This window comes from Lissotriton helveticus, chromosome 12 (genome assembly GCF_964261635.1).
Source record: "Lissotriton helveticus chromosome 12, aLisHel1.1, whole genome shotgun sequence".
NCBI lineage: Eukaryota > Metazoa > Chordata > Amphibia > Caudata > Salamandridae > Lissotriton > Lissotriton helveticus.
Window position 1 is genome coordinate 768,244,207 of NC_136073.1, and position 15,507 is coordinate 768,259,713.

The following is a 15,507-nucleotide window of genomic DNA, read 5'->3' on the forward strand; positions in this document are numbered from 1 at the left end:
GGGAACAGTCCAGCCCGAACTGCCAAGCCATGTCTTCCCTGGATTGGAAACAAGCTTCCGAGGACCGGTTTCTGGCATTCCAGCCGTCTTCAGCCCGGCTTGCTTGAATCCAGTGGCAAAGTGAGCAAGGGACTCACGTCTGAGCATACCCTGCCATCCATCACCACCCCCTTTTGTACCGCATCTCATATTCATAAAGAGGCTGGATGGTTCACTAGAATCGAGTGTCATATGGTGTAGAAAGGTTTAAAACCTCCTTCATACAGGTTCATACTGATTTAATTAGAAACAAGAGACTGGTAAAGTTGCATTGCTGAAGGAAGAGCTGAAGCCTGACAGGTGAAGATCCAATACATTAGAAAATTCCACAAATTTAGAGTGTTGGAAATAAACAATGCTTTCTGTGAATTTGGAAGGAAAAGGAAGTAAGGAGATGGGCCTATTGTTTGGCATGATATTGGGATTCGCCATGGGTTTTCTATCGGGAGTGGTGTAGCTAGTATTTTTTTCAAACTGGCAGGGCCCTCATCAGGGGCCATATTATAGAATGCAATACATTTTCCTTGTTTGCGCTGGGCACACCTTCCTAAAGTTGCACTCAGCGCTAACAAGGAGAGTGTGCCATATTAGATTGAATGCGCTGTCCCCTGGGCATCCGTGAACTTGTGCTACCCTGGGGGCAGCGCATTCAAGTGAAATATGGAGCAGCTTTGAAGCAGTCGCTCCCTGTTTCACTGTGCAGATGGCAACCCGCTCGCAGTTTTGAGAGGGGCGAGAGACCCCCTTGCAGGCAGGTGCAGTGAGTGACTGCACCCGCCTGCACAGGGATGTCTTTGGGGTCCATAGGACCACCTTTAAACGCGAAATCAGGGGGCGCGCTAGGTGGCGCACTGTCAGTGCGTCTCCTTAGAGCTTCTTTACCTATGCACTTGCATCTATAATACAGCACGGGTGCAGAGGCAAAGAGATTCCGTCATTTACGTGAGGCCACGCCTCCATGCAAATGAGGCAACACCCTATGATGAAAGCGCTGGTACTATATGTGCGCCAGCGCTAACTGTATTACAGAAGGGTCCGCACAAGCGACTGCAGCCCCTTCTGTAAGACCAAAATGGATGGGGGGGCGCGCAAAGCAGGCGCAAAAGCCTGTTTTGCCCCAGGGGCACTTTGTATAATACGGCCCCAGATGCTCAGGAGAAAGTGCAAAGTTTTGAAAGGGAAAAGTGTGATAGAATGAGCAGGATTTCAACATCTTTCATTGGGTAAGGATCTGATGAAGAACCTGAAGTGAAAGGTGGCATTTTGATCAGAATCAGATCATTTAACACTAGCGAAAATGGCAGAGAAAACTAGAGAAGCCAGAGGTGTCTGTTTCTGAATTGCTGTCCTTGAGGTTGTCATCTGTACTTCAGGAAAAGTATTGAGAATTTTCGAAAATTTCTAATGAAAAAGTTTGAACGATCAGAGCAGAGAGAAAGTGAAAGGGTAACTGTCGAGGCGCAATCAGATGGATGAGCTCTTTCGAGTGATTATGAGCTGTTTCAATGTGGGAGGTGGGCTTTTTTTGCAAATGTGCAGGTCAATATTATAGGTATTTTTGCTTTACATAAGTATGACATGCTGAGAGCACGCTCTCTAATTTCTTGCAACACATTTTAGTGCCTGCTAACTCGAGCACATACCAAGGCATTGATGGACGAGGTCTATCAGAGGCGATATCTTTAAAGGGGAATCAAGGTGTCTGAAGCATAGCTAACCCAACCACTGAAAGAGTCAGGTGTTGATGTAATTATATACAGCAGAAACAGAGGTGTCTAGAAGTTTACTGTGTTGCTCTTTAGGCTTGTGTCAGGGTCTTCTAAACCTTGGAGGTCGTTGTTTGGAGTTGCAACAGGTAGAGGAGGGACCGATAATGGAGAATAAGACTCCACTATGGTCTATCCAAGTAAGACTATATATGGATCAACATCTAGTAAGATTATGCTGTTAATAAGGCTGCATTTGTATTTAAGTACAGTGATTAGTTGAGATAGACTTTAGGTAGCATAGATAGCCACCACGTCAAGAGCTTCCTTGACACTGGGATGATCAATCCATACATTGAAGGAGCATATCATTGTTAGATTTCAGTATCAGAGGAGTTGGACAGTCCAGAAGAATAGTTTCAAAAGAGCCAAAAGGACATGCCTCAACATTGGTGGTAGTGCAGCAAACAAATGGAAAAACTAGACTCTGTGTGAACCAAAGGACATAAATAGGAATCTTTTAGTTGACACGTTTCCGCTACTAAACACAAACGAGCAGTTGACCAAAACTGAAGGTAATGAGTGGTTTTCAGCCATTGACTTATCCTATGCACACCACGAGTACCTCTTCATAAAAAGAGCAATAGATTAACAGCATTTATTAAACATGTGAGCTGGTTCCAATTATAGATTAACAGCATTTATTAAACATGTGAGCTGGTTCCAATTATAGATTAACAGCATTTATTAAACATGTGAGCTGGTTCCAATTATAGATTAACAGCATTTATTAAAAATGTGAACGGGTTCCAATTATAGATTAACAACATTTATTAAAAATGTGAGCTGGTTCCGATTATAGATTAACAGCATTTATTAAAAATGTGAGCTGGTTCCAATTATAGATTATCAGCATTTATAAAAAATGTGAGCTGGTTCAAATTATAGATTAACAGCATTTATAAAAAATGTGAGCTGGTTCCAATTATAGATTAACAGCATTTATAAAAAATGTGAGCTGGTTCAAATTATAGATTAACAGCATTTATAAAACAATGTGAGCTGGTTCCAATTATAGTTTAACAGCATTTATTAAAAATGTGAGCTGATTCCAATTATAGATTAACAGCATTTATTAAAAATATGAGCTGGTTCCAATTATAGATTAACAGCATTTATTAAAAATGTGAGCTGGTTCCAATTATAGATTAACAGCATTTATAAAAAATGTGAGCTGGACTATGCCCCCTGACTCGTCCCCCATGGAGGACAGACTGCTTGACGGCCACCTACCAGAGCACGCCATCTCCCTTACATACAAAAAGATTATCAATAACTCCCCTGACATACTGCAACCCCTTAAAAGGAAGTGGGAGGCAGAAGGGTTGGAAATAGACAAGGAGGAGTGGAGGTGTGCTCTAGCATCCCCTAAAGAAGTGGCCATTCCGGCTAGACTTAGGCTCATTCAGCTTAAAATCCTCCACCGAGTCTACATCTCGGGGACTAGATTGCAATTGATGGGCCGCAATGAGGATGGGCTTTGTAGGAGAAGATGTGGAGGGAGGGGGACATTCTTCCATATACTGTGGGATTGCCCAATGCTCCAGCAATATTGGCGCAGAATACATAGGTGCATGCAGGAAGTGTGGGAGGTGGAGCTACGAGTCGAGGCGAAGAGGTGCATCCTGAATATCTGCTAGCCCACAGACTTGGCGCCCCGTGGGAGGCTTTGGGCCACGCTAGGTTTCGCAATCGCAAAGAGAAATATAGCCAGGCTATGGGGGGCAGAGGAACCACCGAAACTGGGAGCGTGGAAGAAGGACATGGACTGGTGCATGCTCCAGGAGAAGACAGTCTACGTAGCCAGGGGATGTCCCCGGAAATGGTCTGAAATTTGGTCTGCATGGAATGAGTATAGGGGCCATATATGTGAACCCCCCCCCCATGGTGCCCCAATTGACGAACCGCTCGCACGGCAGAATGTATAAATACTGACCGGAAACTCAATTTTTGAAATGTATATTGCCAAACTGCCCTGATGTCTGAAGGTACAACGGTATATATTGTAATGATTAACTGTGACACTCACCACTGTTGTTTTTTTCTTTTTGCTTTCTAAAATAAAAATATATTTTAAAAAAAATGTGAGCTGGTTCCAATTATAGATTAACAGCATTTATTAAAAATGTGAGCTGGTTCCAATTATAGAATAGCAGCATTTATTAAAAAGGTGAGCTGGTTCCAATTACAGATTAACAGCATTTATTAAACATGTGAGCTGGTTCCAATTATAGATTAACAGCATTTATTAAACATGTGAGCTGGTTCCAATTATAGATTAACAGCATTTATAAAAAATGTGAACGGGTTCCAATTATAGATTAACAGCATTTATTAAAAATGTGAGCTGGTTCCAAATATAGATTAACAGCATTTATTAAAAATGTGAGCTGGTTCCAAATATAGATTAACAGCATTTATTAACACCTTAGGAGCTAGTAAACAAACCTCCCCAGTGCTGCGCTGTCCATTATCCAGTGCTGAACTGGACGTCCAGCGGTCGCACGCAGCACTGGGGAGGTAGTGCCCGTGACGACCGTTGGCCGACGGCAGCACCTAAAGGGTTAAAAATGTGAGCTGGTTCCAATTATAGATTAACAGCATTAATTAAACATGTGAGCTGGTTCCAATTATAGATTAACAGCATTTATAAAAAATGTGAACGGGTTCCAATTATAGATTAACAGCATTTATTAAAAATGTGAGCTGGTTCCAAATATAGATTAACAGCATTTATTAAAAATATGAGCTGGTTCCAAATATAGATTAACAGCATTTATAAAACATGTGAGCTGGTTCCAATTATAGATTAACAGCATTTATTAACAAGCATTTGCAATGCAATAGGTCTCGCATTATTAAAGTTTGAGCTATTGGCTTTGCTAATAATAATGTAACACCAATAGCTCAATCTTTAATAATGCGAGACCTATTGCATTGCAAATGCTTGTTTTTCTTCCTAAAGTTACTTGGGATGTTAACAACGGAGCATGGGTCACATCAAGCCCTGGAGGGCGTTGGGTACCCCTTGGAGGTGGGGTAGGGCACCCCCTCAGCGGCTCCCAATCCTTCTGGGGGCCTTATTCCGGTTAAGGTCAAATAAAATATGTGGGGTATAGGAGGCTTTGGGCCCGTCATTACTTTCTGCAGGTGGGGCATCATTTAGCGTTATGCCACTGGGCGGGATTGCTTCTCCAAATGCATGTCTTTTATGCCTAAGGCATAGCTTCACTATACTATCGTTTTTATTACATTCATGTTATAAGATTTGTAATTTGAAACAATGCAGTACCTCAGTAATTTTTTAACAATTTTGGACACTGTTTGTGTAAGTGACAAATGCGTTTTTAGCAATGACTCCAGAAGTGTTCTGGGAGGGGAGCCAGTGATTGCGCTCGAGGTTCTGCACACGACATAAATAAGGCAGTGTTGAGTAAGCCTCAGCGTGATTTTCAACTTTAACGCCTTATGAACGTGTTCTGTTCTTGACATTTAAATGCGGGCCCTACACGTGCTTTCCTCTGAAGTGCTTTCATTGGATTAATGGAAGTAGTTGTACTTTGGAGATTGTAATTGCAGAAAAGAGAAATAATGCTGTGTGATTCCATAAATTGGGGGTGCACATGTGGCAGTAATAAGGGGCAGAGTCACATAACAGTCAAGTTATGTTTTTTTTTGTAAACTGACCTTAAAGAAAATGACAAGGACACTTCTGATTGTAAGTCAGCTCAGGATTTTTAAATGGGCACTCCCTATTCAGATATTTACGGGGTTAACGCATCTGCTGCCGAGAACGTTGCGTTCTAGTGTGTTAAGGCAGTAAGAAAGGTGTGTACACGCTGGAGAGAAATATGTGCAGTCTACTCACGGCTTTGACTCATCATCAAATAGTACAAAGGGTTAGTGCACCTGCCACAAAGAGCAGCGCTAAACATGAAGGTCACGGGTTTGTATTTCATGAAGCTAGCTCAGTGGGCAACTGCTTTTGTTTTGGAGATCCGTGTGTTACCTGCAGGTCACAAGTTACAATCCTTTGTAATGTATTTGTGTGTGCATGATCCAGCGGCCTATAGGAAATATGTCATAAGCTATGCTACCCAACTCCACAATATTCACTATTAATCATAAATCAATCACAAGGCCCATAATCTAACATGACATATTTTGACCAACTGAATCATGTGACCTAATTAACCTATTCACAAATTATATACATTTATATACAACCGCGGTAAATTAATTTCATCATACTTCACAAATCCTACAAATAATTAAGCCACTGTGGCGATAAGATCTTGCTAATGGTAACCTAAACTCATGAAATAACAAGGCCAGCTTGTTTTCCAAAGTCAAATATTTATTAACTATTGGTTTAGAAAATGCATTAGAAATCTTTATTAGAACATTTTTATTAAAGTATTTGTAAAAAGGTAACGATGGTTTAAGTAAAATTCAGTAGCATAAATCAATTAGAAAATAACAGTTTGGCATTATTCAAATCCTAAGTCCCTAACTACACTTGCTATAATAAAGTATAAAGCATAAAAAGTCTTTTGGGTCTCTTACGTGCTCCAAGAGAAGTTCGCCTGCACGACACACCCATCTAAAGGTCAGCAAGAAGCAGCGCTCTCTTCCCAGGGGAAGAGTTTTTATACCCTTTCTACGCTAAACTAATCTAAGTAAAAGTATATTTTTTCTGCTCAAAACGAGTTCTCATTGGCTGTCAAGTGACAGGCCATCGTGTCATTCCAAAATTTGAACATCAGTTCCGTCACTTTCTTAGAGTCCATTGTTTTAGCTTTCGAATTGCGAAGCTTCCTCCAGTTCGCAACATTTACTGAGAGAAAATCATAACTTCCTCGGTCTGTCAAACTCCTCTGCCGGTTCCTGGCCTTGGCCTTGCTTGACTAAAGAACAGTCAGCTCATCACGTTTCATTTTACATCACGACAAAATGTTTCAGCAGAAGGAATTTTTCCATGATGGACTCTTGCTTTTCTCCGAGCAGAATTTTGCCAAACACGAATGCACTAGGCCCAGAACCACTTTTTACGAAAACTATTATATAAACAAACACAAAGAGTAATTAATGCAAGAAATACAGTTTGTTCTGTTACCCATCCTCCATTACTAATGATTAACCCATTAGTCTAAATTACCTAGCAAAAAGCAAACAATTAAAGCAGCATTTATATCTACCATTCTTCATTAAGTCCAGCAGGATTTTCCATGCACCTGTAAAAGAATAAAATGACACCACGTAGACAAAAGCATACATAAAATAGCCACATGCCACTAATTAAACAGCCGCAATTAATCAAGACATGACAATAGACAAAATTAATGTATTATTTCCACAAACATGAAGATGCAACATATTGCACGTTCATAAGCACACATGTTAGTTTCCCGCGTGTTCTGTGTAAATGCAACTTTAAACTAGGTTGAATTAACACACATAGCACAGATCATTAGTATTATTAATTCAGTTATGAAAGTATGACTTCACGAGCTGAAATGAATACATTTCTGAAGCTCGCTTCATCAACTCCCTCATCTGGTGATTTCCAAATCACCACACCACACCCAAAATTTAGCAAATTTTGTCTAGAACGAATATGATTTGATTTCACTGTGTTAGTATTTCTAAAAATTTGTTTCAGCTGTGTCTTTGCAACTATCATATTTAGCTCTACGAAATTCCTCCAGCTCTATCTCTCTCTCCTGTTCCTTTCTGATTTTGTAAATTCTTCTCTTTTCTTTCATGTACTTCTTCCTCTTGTGTAACATGCAACTGACCTTCATCAAAACTATTATAAAAATTATTACAAACAAAGGTGTTAAAATTTTGCCAAGAACTGAACCACCAATCTCTTGAAACCAGGTTTTGATAGCCTGAAATCTTTTTGAAAGGCGTTCTGAAAAATCATCTTCTTCTAAGGGAACTATTTCTGAATGGATCTCTGTCATGTTCTTTATGTACATTTCAATATTCTTGCTCTCGTCTGGGATGTATGTACAGCAGTGCTGAACATGTAAAATGCCACAGACTCCTCCCTCTTTTGCTAGGAGTATGTCCAGGGCAAGGCGATTCTGCATCACCATCGACCTAATTGCAATGACCTTGGTATCCACTAATTGGAAACCACCTGCTGTATCAGTGGACAATCTGTCAACAATTGTGGACAATTTTCTGATTCTTCCTGCATTCAGGGTTATACCTACTAAAGGTATCACTGCCTCAAAAATGTCTCCCAAAATTTCTGAAAAACTTTCTCTTTTATACCTATTTTCATGATTACTGATTTCAAATCAACCCTCTGCATTTCTATCAACATGAAATATTTTTGGAAAAACAAGACCAACAAAACATGTCCCGTACCAGTGGTCCGGGAGATTATAATAAGCTTTGTCTCCACAGATAAAATAAATCCCAGGAAAAATTGGATCTCTTCCACCTTTGAATCCCCAACCCCCCATGATTTGGTAAGTATCCTCACAATTGCTAGCACCTACAAAGTAATTGTCAAAAAGTGTATTATCTCTCCTAATGCAAAGCTTGCCACTAATTGGCTTGTCTATGTGAATTGCAACATTGTCAAAAGATTTGCCATTAAACTTTTCATCCTCCTTCTGCCAGAATTTGGATTTAGTCTGTTTGACCATCTCATTTCTTTTATAGATTGCCCTTCTCACCTCAACTAAATGCAGGAAAGTCTTTTCTTCAGCTCTCAATTTGCAGGTTAAATTATTTCTGTAAGCATATTCATAAGTACGTTCGTTAGTAACTAAAAAGAATTCCCTCATCTGTTTAGCTTGTTTGTGTTTATTTAAAGTCTTCTCAACTTTCAGGTTAGCAAAAATCTCATCGTAGTTGGAATAGTATTACTCCAAACGACCAGTTTGATAAAATAAGCTAGCTATCACACTGCAGGTCATGCCATAAGTAAGAGGAAGCATATTGTATGTCACTCCCTCAGAAACAGAAGCAGGTAACTTTACACAGATGTAGCAATCTTTGACACCCATAACCTTAACATACTCTCCCAAAAGCCTCGAAAACGTATTGCTAGAAAAATCCCCAACAGACCTATCTTGATGAGCCTCTGGTCTGTGATCAATAACTTTGTTAGCTTTGTTTGTTGCACTATGTTTATCTTGACTAACTGAAGCTTTGCTTGTCATATTGACTTTGTACATCTCCTTATCGATCCCGAAAGGAAAGATGACAGCTAAAACTAACCAGAGCAGAATTAATATGAGCATACATATCAGAGTCATCTTACAGCATTTTTCAAGGATGGAACACTTTGAAGTACTACGCTTCAAAACAAAAGGCATCTTTACTAGCCTTATCACAGAAAAAGAAAACAAAAATTTAAAATATCTCTGACGTAAACCTACATTTTTAATCACCCCCCTTTTTAAAAAAAAAATTTTTTAAACCCTTCTAACAGCTTTTCTTCGACCTTGCGTCACAAGTTATTCTCCAACTAAATACAAATTCTTCAACCTTGTGTCACCTAACACAATTTCTTCAGCCTTATGCCAAAAACAGAAAGCTAAATTCTAACAAATTAGTACTTCAATCATTGTCACTATTGTCTTCAATTTCTTCCTGACTGCTACTATTTATTTCAATTACAGGCGGGATAATAATATAAGCCCACTCTGGAGACTTATATTTTTGGTTTGGCCTTAAAACTCTCTTTGTGTTTCTAGAGATAACCTCTATTTTCTTTCCTTTCTCTGCCTTCTTTTCAGGATCCTCCTGACTAGTTATCTCATTCACCTGCTCCTTTGATCTCTTAAGTAACCTGACTCTCAGCCCACCGTTTTCACTTGGCCAGGTTTCACCTTTTCTTAGTAACTTTCTTTTTGGTTCAGTCACATTAGATTCTGTTTTCCAAGATCTTTTTCTGAATTTTCTTTCTTGAGATTCTTCATCACTTTCATCAAATTCACTATCAGAAATTTCAACTTTTGACTCAGGATCTTCTCTAATCGGCAGCCTCACTCCGTTTGGAACATTACTTTTTCTACCATCACTGGTACTTGGCAATTCGTCTTCCTCCACTTCTTCAATCACCTTCAACTTCCCAGCTCCGGGCTTCTTGTCCCTGCATTCTGCTTTTTGATACTTTCCTGGTCTTGTTTCTGAACTTGATCAGACTCTTCTGTGTTTTCAACTTCTTTTTCTTTATCAGATTCTTTTGTCTCTCCCACTTCTTTGTCAGATTCTTCTGCTGATTCTTTTTCTAGCACATCTTCATCATCTTCAGAATCTACTACAATAATTTTCAAATCTTTTCCAATCAAATCTCCATTTACAGATGCATTTTCCAGATGTCGACCTCCCTGTCGATCTTCAGGATCTGGATTTTCTTCAGCTTCTTCTTCAGAATCTGAATCAGCTGTTGTATCACTCTCTTCATCAGAGTTCTCAGGTGTAGGTATAGGAATAGTGTGACTTGGATGAATCCACCTTTTTATTCCTCTACACTTTACTGCATTCGTTGTTACTAGTATCACCTGTCTCGGTTTCTGCCACCTCGGCACCATACAATTTCTTCTTCAGTGAACTTTTGTTCTCACCCAATCTCCAGGTCTCAGATCATGCGTTTGCACTTTGTCTTTTGACTGTACTTCAGTTCCCACCTGATTAGACACAGAAGTCACGACGTCAGAAAGCTTCTTACAGTATTCCAAAATTGCACTGTCATTAATGCTCAACAGTTTTCCTACTGGTACAAATGCTTGTCTCATTACCCTGCCCATGAGAATCTCATGAGGACTCAAACCTGTCTTTTTATCTGGTGTACTTCTTAGGGTCATCAGAACAAGTGGAAGAGCATCTGTCCACTTTATACCAGTAGCTAGACACATTTTCCCTATTCTGTTTTTGATCGTTCCATTTATTTGTTCCACCACTCCAGATGCCTCTGGTCTGTATGCACAATGCAACTTCTGCTCAATGTGAAAGGCTTCACAAATTAATTTCAACAGTTTGTTATCAAAATGTCCTCCTCTATCACTCTCAATAGTCACAGGGAAACCGTATCTTGGTATTATTTCTCTTAAAAGTAACTTTGCTACAGTAATTGAATCACTGTGACGTGTGGGAAATGCTTCTACCCATCTTGAAAACAAACAGACAATCACCAAAACATATTGTAGCCTGTTGTGTTTGGGCATCTCAATGCAATCCATCTGTAACCTGGTGAAAGGACCACCCTCCCGACCTATGGTCCCCGTCCCCACAACCGACTTCCTGTTTGGGTTCATTTGTTGGCAAACCAAACACCTTTGGCAGAGTGATTCTGCAATTGTTCTGAACTTGGTATTAAACCAAGTTTCCTTGAAAAGCCTAATCATTGAATCCCTTCCAATGTGACCTGGGCCATGATACATTCTGGCCATATCAGCAATCATGCAATTTGGTAAAACTACTCTGCCATCTTTGTAAGTCCAAACTCCATCCTCATCTCGCTGTCTACATTCTGCTCTCAACCATGAGTTTTTCTCCTCATCATAAGCTTCATTTTGCAAATCTTTGATTTCCTGCCATGTCTCCACTACTGATGTTAGCATTAATGAATTCAAAACATACTCATTATTTTTCTCCCGATTAAGTGCAAAATTGTTTCTTGCACAATATTTTGCAATTTCATCTGCGTAAGTATTCCCTTTGGTGACAAAATCCTCACCTTTCTTGTGAGCTGCACACTTTACCACAGCAATTTCTTTTGCCATCTGTATGCCATCAATCAATCTTTTGATAAACTTTGCATTTCTGATTGGCGAACCTGCTGATGTCATGTAGCCTCTCTGAGACCAGAGCTGTCCATAATCATGCACAACTCCATACCCATATTGGCTATCAGTAATTATGGTGACTCTCAAATCTTTTGCTATTTCGCAAGCACGGATTAAAGCAATCAATTCAGCCACTTGTGCTGAACGAATTCCCTCAAGACATGATGCTTCTTTAACATCTGCAACTGTACAGACTGAATAGGCTGCTCTCAAAATGCCTCCTTCTGATCTCAGACAGGAACCATCCACAAAGTAAACACGATCTGACTCAGGCAATGGTACATCTTTAATGTCCTGCCTTGGTTTGGTACAATATTCCATGACATCCAAGCACTCATGCTCCACATCATTTTCATCACCAATTTCAGTGTCAGGTAACAGCGTGGAAGGATTTAAATTCACACATCTTGCTATAGACACATTATCTGATCCCAGAATGATTTTCTCATATTTTGTGAGTCTATTGCTTGTCAGGTGCTGCATTTTGCTCCTTGTAAGGAGAATCTCAACTGAATGGGGAACATAGACTTTTACAGGAAATCCCATTATGATTCCTTCACTTTGCTCAAGGCTAATACTAGTTGCAGCAACTGCTTTTAAGCAACCTGGTAAGGCTTTTGCAACTGGATCACGAACTGCTGAGAAATAGGCAATAGGTTTTCTCATGTTTCCATGTCTCTGAATTAACACAGACAAAGCACATCCTTCTCTTTCGCTGCAGTACAGCTCAAAATCTTTCTCGTAGTCTGGCATGCCTAGAGCTGGAGCTTCACACAGACTTTTCTTTAGTTTTTCAAAAGCTTCCAACTCAATTTCAGTAAGGACAATTGGATCTTTTATGTCTGATTTTGTCAGTCTTTGTAGTGGCTTCGCAATTACTGAAAATCCACTGATCCATTGACGACAGTAACCAACCATTCCTAGAAACATTCTGACCTGTCTCTGTGTTTTTGGAGGATGCATTCCCTGAATCATTTTAATTCTCTCAATTGTCACTTGTCTCATTCCTTTTGCAATTCTATGGCCAAGATATTTTACCTCTTGTTTACAAAACTGCAATTTTGCAGGAGACACTTTATGTCCTTCATCTGCCAAGTGATTCAAGAGAGTAATCGTATCTGTCACACAGTTGTCTCTTGTTTTTGCTGCTATCAACAGATCGTCAATGTACTGGACTAATGTCGATCTGCCAGGTACATTTAGATCTTCCAATGATTTCTTTAACAGCTCATTAAAGATAGAAGGACTCTCTGTATACCCCTGAGGAATTCTACACCATGCGAGGGTCCTACTCTGGAACCTGAAAGCAAAGATTTCCTGACTTTCTGGATGCAATGGAACAGTAAAGAACGCATTGCAAAGCTCAATAACAGTATACCATTCTGCATCATGCGGAATTTGTAAAGAATGACTGCTGGGTTTGGAACAACTGGACAACAAGGAACAACAATTTGGTTAACCTTTCTCAAATCCTGAACGATTCTGTACGTTCCATTTGGCTTTTTGATCCCCATAATCGGTGCGTTACAAGGACTGCTCACAATTTCTTTCAAAACACTTGCTTAATGAATTTCTCAATCACAGGAATAACACCTTCAATTGTTTCAGCTTTCATTTTGTACTGAGGAATGTTTGGAAATTCTATTCCCTGCTTCACTGTAATTTTGACTGGGTCTACATGTTTCATCAAACCCATTTCATTTTCTGTTAAATCCCAAATTTCAGCTTTGACTGTTTCTTTTAATTCTTCTGGTAAATTTTCTTTGTCAAATACAGCAAATGATTTTGTTTCTTCTGCTTCAACCATTAACATTGTCAATCTGTACAAGCCATCTTCCTCTATGGTTTGTAATTCAATTCCTTCCGGTGAGCAATATATTCTGCAATTCATCTTGCACAATATATCTCTCCCCAGCAAGTTCACAGGACTGCTGTTGCAAACCACAAACCTGTGTTTGTCTTTAAAATTTCCAATCTCTACTTTCACAGGCTCAGTCAAATCTGTTTTAATTTGTTGATTACTTACACCGACTACTTGGATGGTATCCCCAGAGAGAGGTAGGTTTTCAATTTACACTGATCTAACAGTAGAACGGGTAGCACCAGTGTCCACAAGAAAAGTGGTTTCTATATCATTCACTTTCCCATTTACATATGGACCAGACTGGTCAACCTCAAGAGTGGCTCCAATTACACACTCTTCCCCCTCTCTCGGGCACCGTCAAAAGCAGTCATCAGAATCGCTTCCTTGATTTCCTGTCAACAAAAATTGTCCTGATCCATTTTGCACATTTGATCTTTGAACTCTTATTACCTGATCACCTCCGCTGAATCCCGTACTTGGATTATATTTTTGACCACCCCCACAATTTGGAAGTGGAGGCTGTGGAATCTGATTCTGCTGTTGTGCTAACTGTCGCTGCAGCTGTTGCTGAAGACTCAGATCATTTAATTGTCGCTGTAGCTGTAGCTGTTGCTGCAGATCAACATCATTCTGCATCTGTGAATTCAATGATGTATTTTTAAAATTTCTGGGCGGGTTTTTACACTCGCGCTTCCAGTGTCCAATTTCCCCGCAATTAAAACAAGGCAATTTCTGTTTAAGCTCTTCAATATTAACATTAAACTTTGGCTTGTTAAAATTATTTTTAAACTTTCCTTGACCCCGACTCTGGTTCTGATTCTGAAGAAAGTGTATATTTTTATTTTCAAGATTTGCAATCTGTTGCTCAGCCACTTTCACCTGTGCCCACATTGCTTTCTCTTTTAATTTCTTTTGCCTTACTTCCAATTCATCACTGCAGTATTTTGCTTTTCTCAAGATATCATCAACTGAATTTGATTGCCATCCGACAATATTATTCCTAATCATTTCTCCAATTTCTGGTCTAAGACCATAAACAAATCTGTAAATAAAGTGGCTCATATCCTTTTCATCTAATTTTTCATAGCCACTGTACTGTTTAAAAACCAGTAATAACCTTTCATAAAATGAATGAACTGATTCCTTTGGTTCCTGATTTGTTCTGTCTATTTTTACCCAATCAACTTCCTTTGGGGCAATTTTCTTTTTCAACCAGTAAATCACTTTGTCATACAGATCCATGACCTCTGGTGCTGGAGCACCTGTCTCCTTGATACGATCTGGCTCTGCTTTGGGCAAACTTACAGCAATTTTACATTCTGTCCAAAGATCTGATGGGACAACTATGTCAAACAATCCATCCAGATCAACCCACAGACCTTTTGAGACTTTGATAAACCTGTCCACCTGTCGATACCATTCCACAGGCTTTTCTCTCAGCCGAGGAAAATCATTTGTGAAAAGCAAAAATATCCTGTCTCGACCATGGGACATGAACATATCCTCCACCTGCAATTTCTCTCATTGGAAACTGTTTAGACAGTCTATCCAACCTTTCGTCTTCTCTCTTTTTGGTCCATTTCACTCTCCATTTACTCAAGTCACCCAACTTTTTAATGTATACAATCAATTCCTTTATATGCATAATTTTTCCCATTGTATTGAAGTTCCCAATGTCTTTTTCTGTAAAGTCTAATCTGTAATGTTTTCCCAAATGTTTCTGTCTGCTCAAGTCAATTTCTAATTCAGCAGCCAGTTCTTCCAATTGCTCATATTTATTTTTTGTTTTCCATTGAATGCTTTTGCTGATGAACAGGAGTTCATCATCTCGATAATACTTCAAACTGTCAGGACCAATTGTGCCAATTATTAATTCTTCCAAGTCTGCTTTTAATTTTGCAACATCAAGTTTTGAATTAGACTCTGTTTTCTCAGGAGTCTCAGCATCCGACTCTGCACCCATTGGTGTGTGGTTAAAAGAACCTTGATTAAAAGTTAAATCAGGCAATTTTGTTTTCTTACG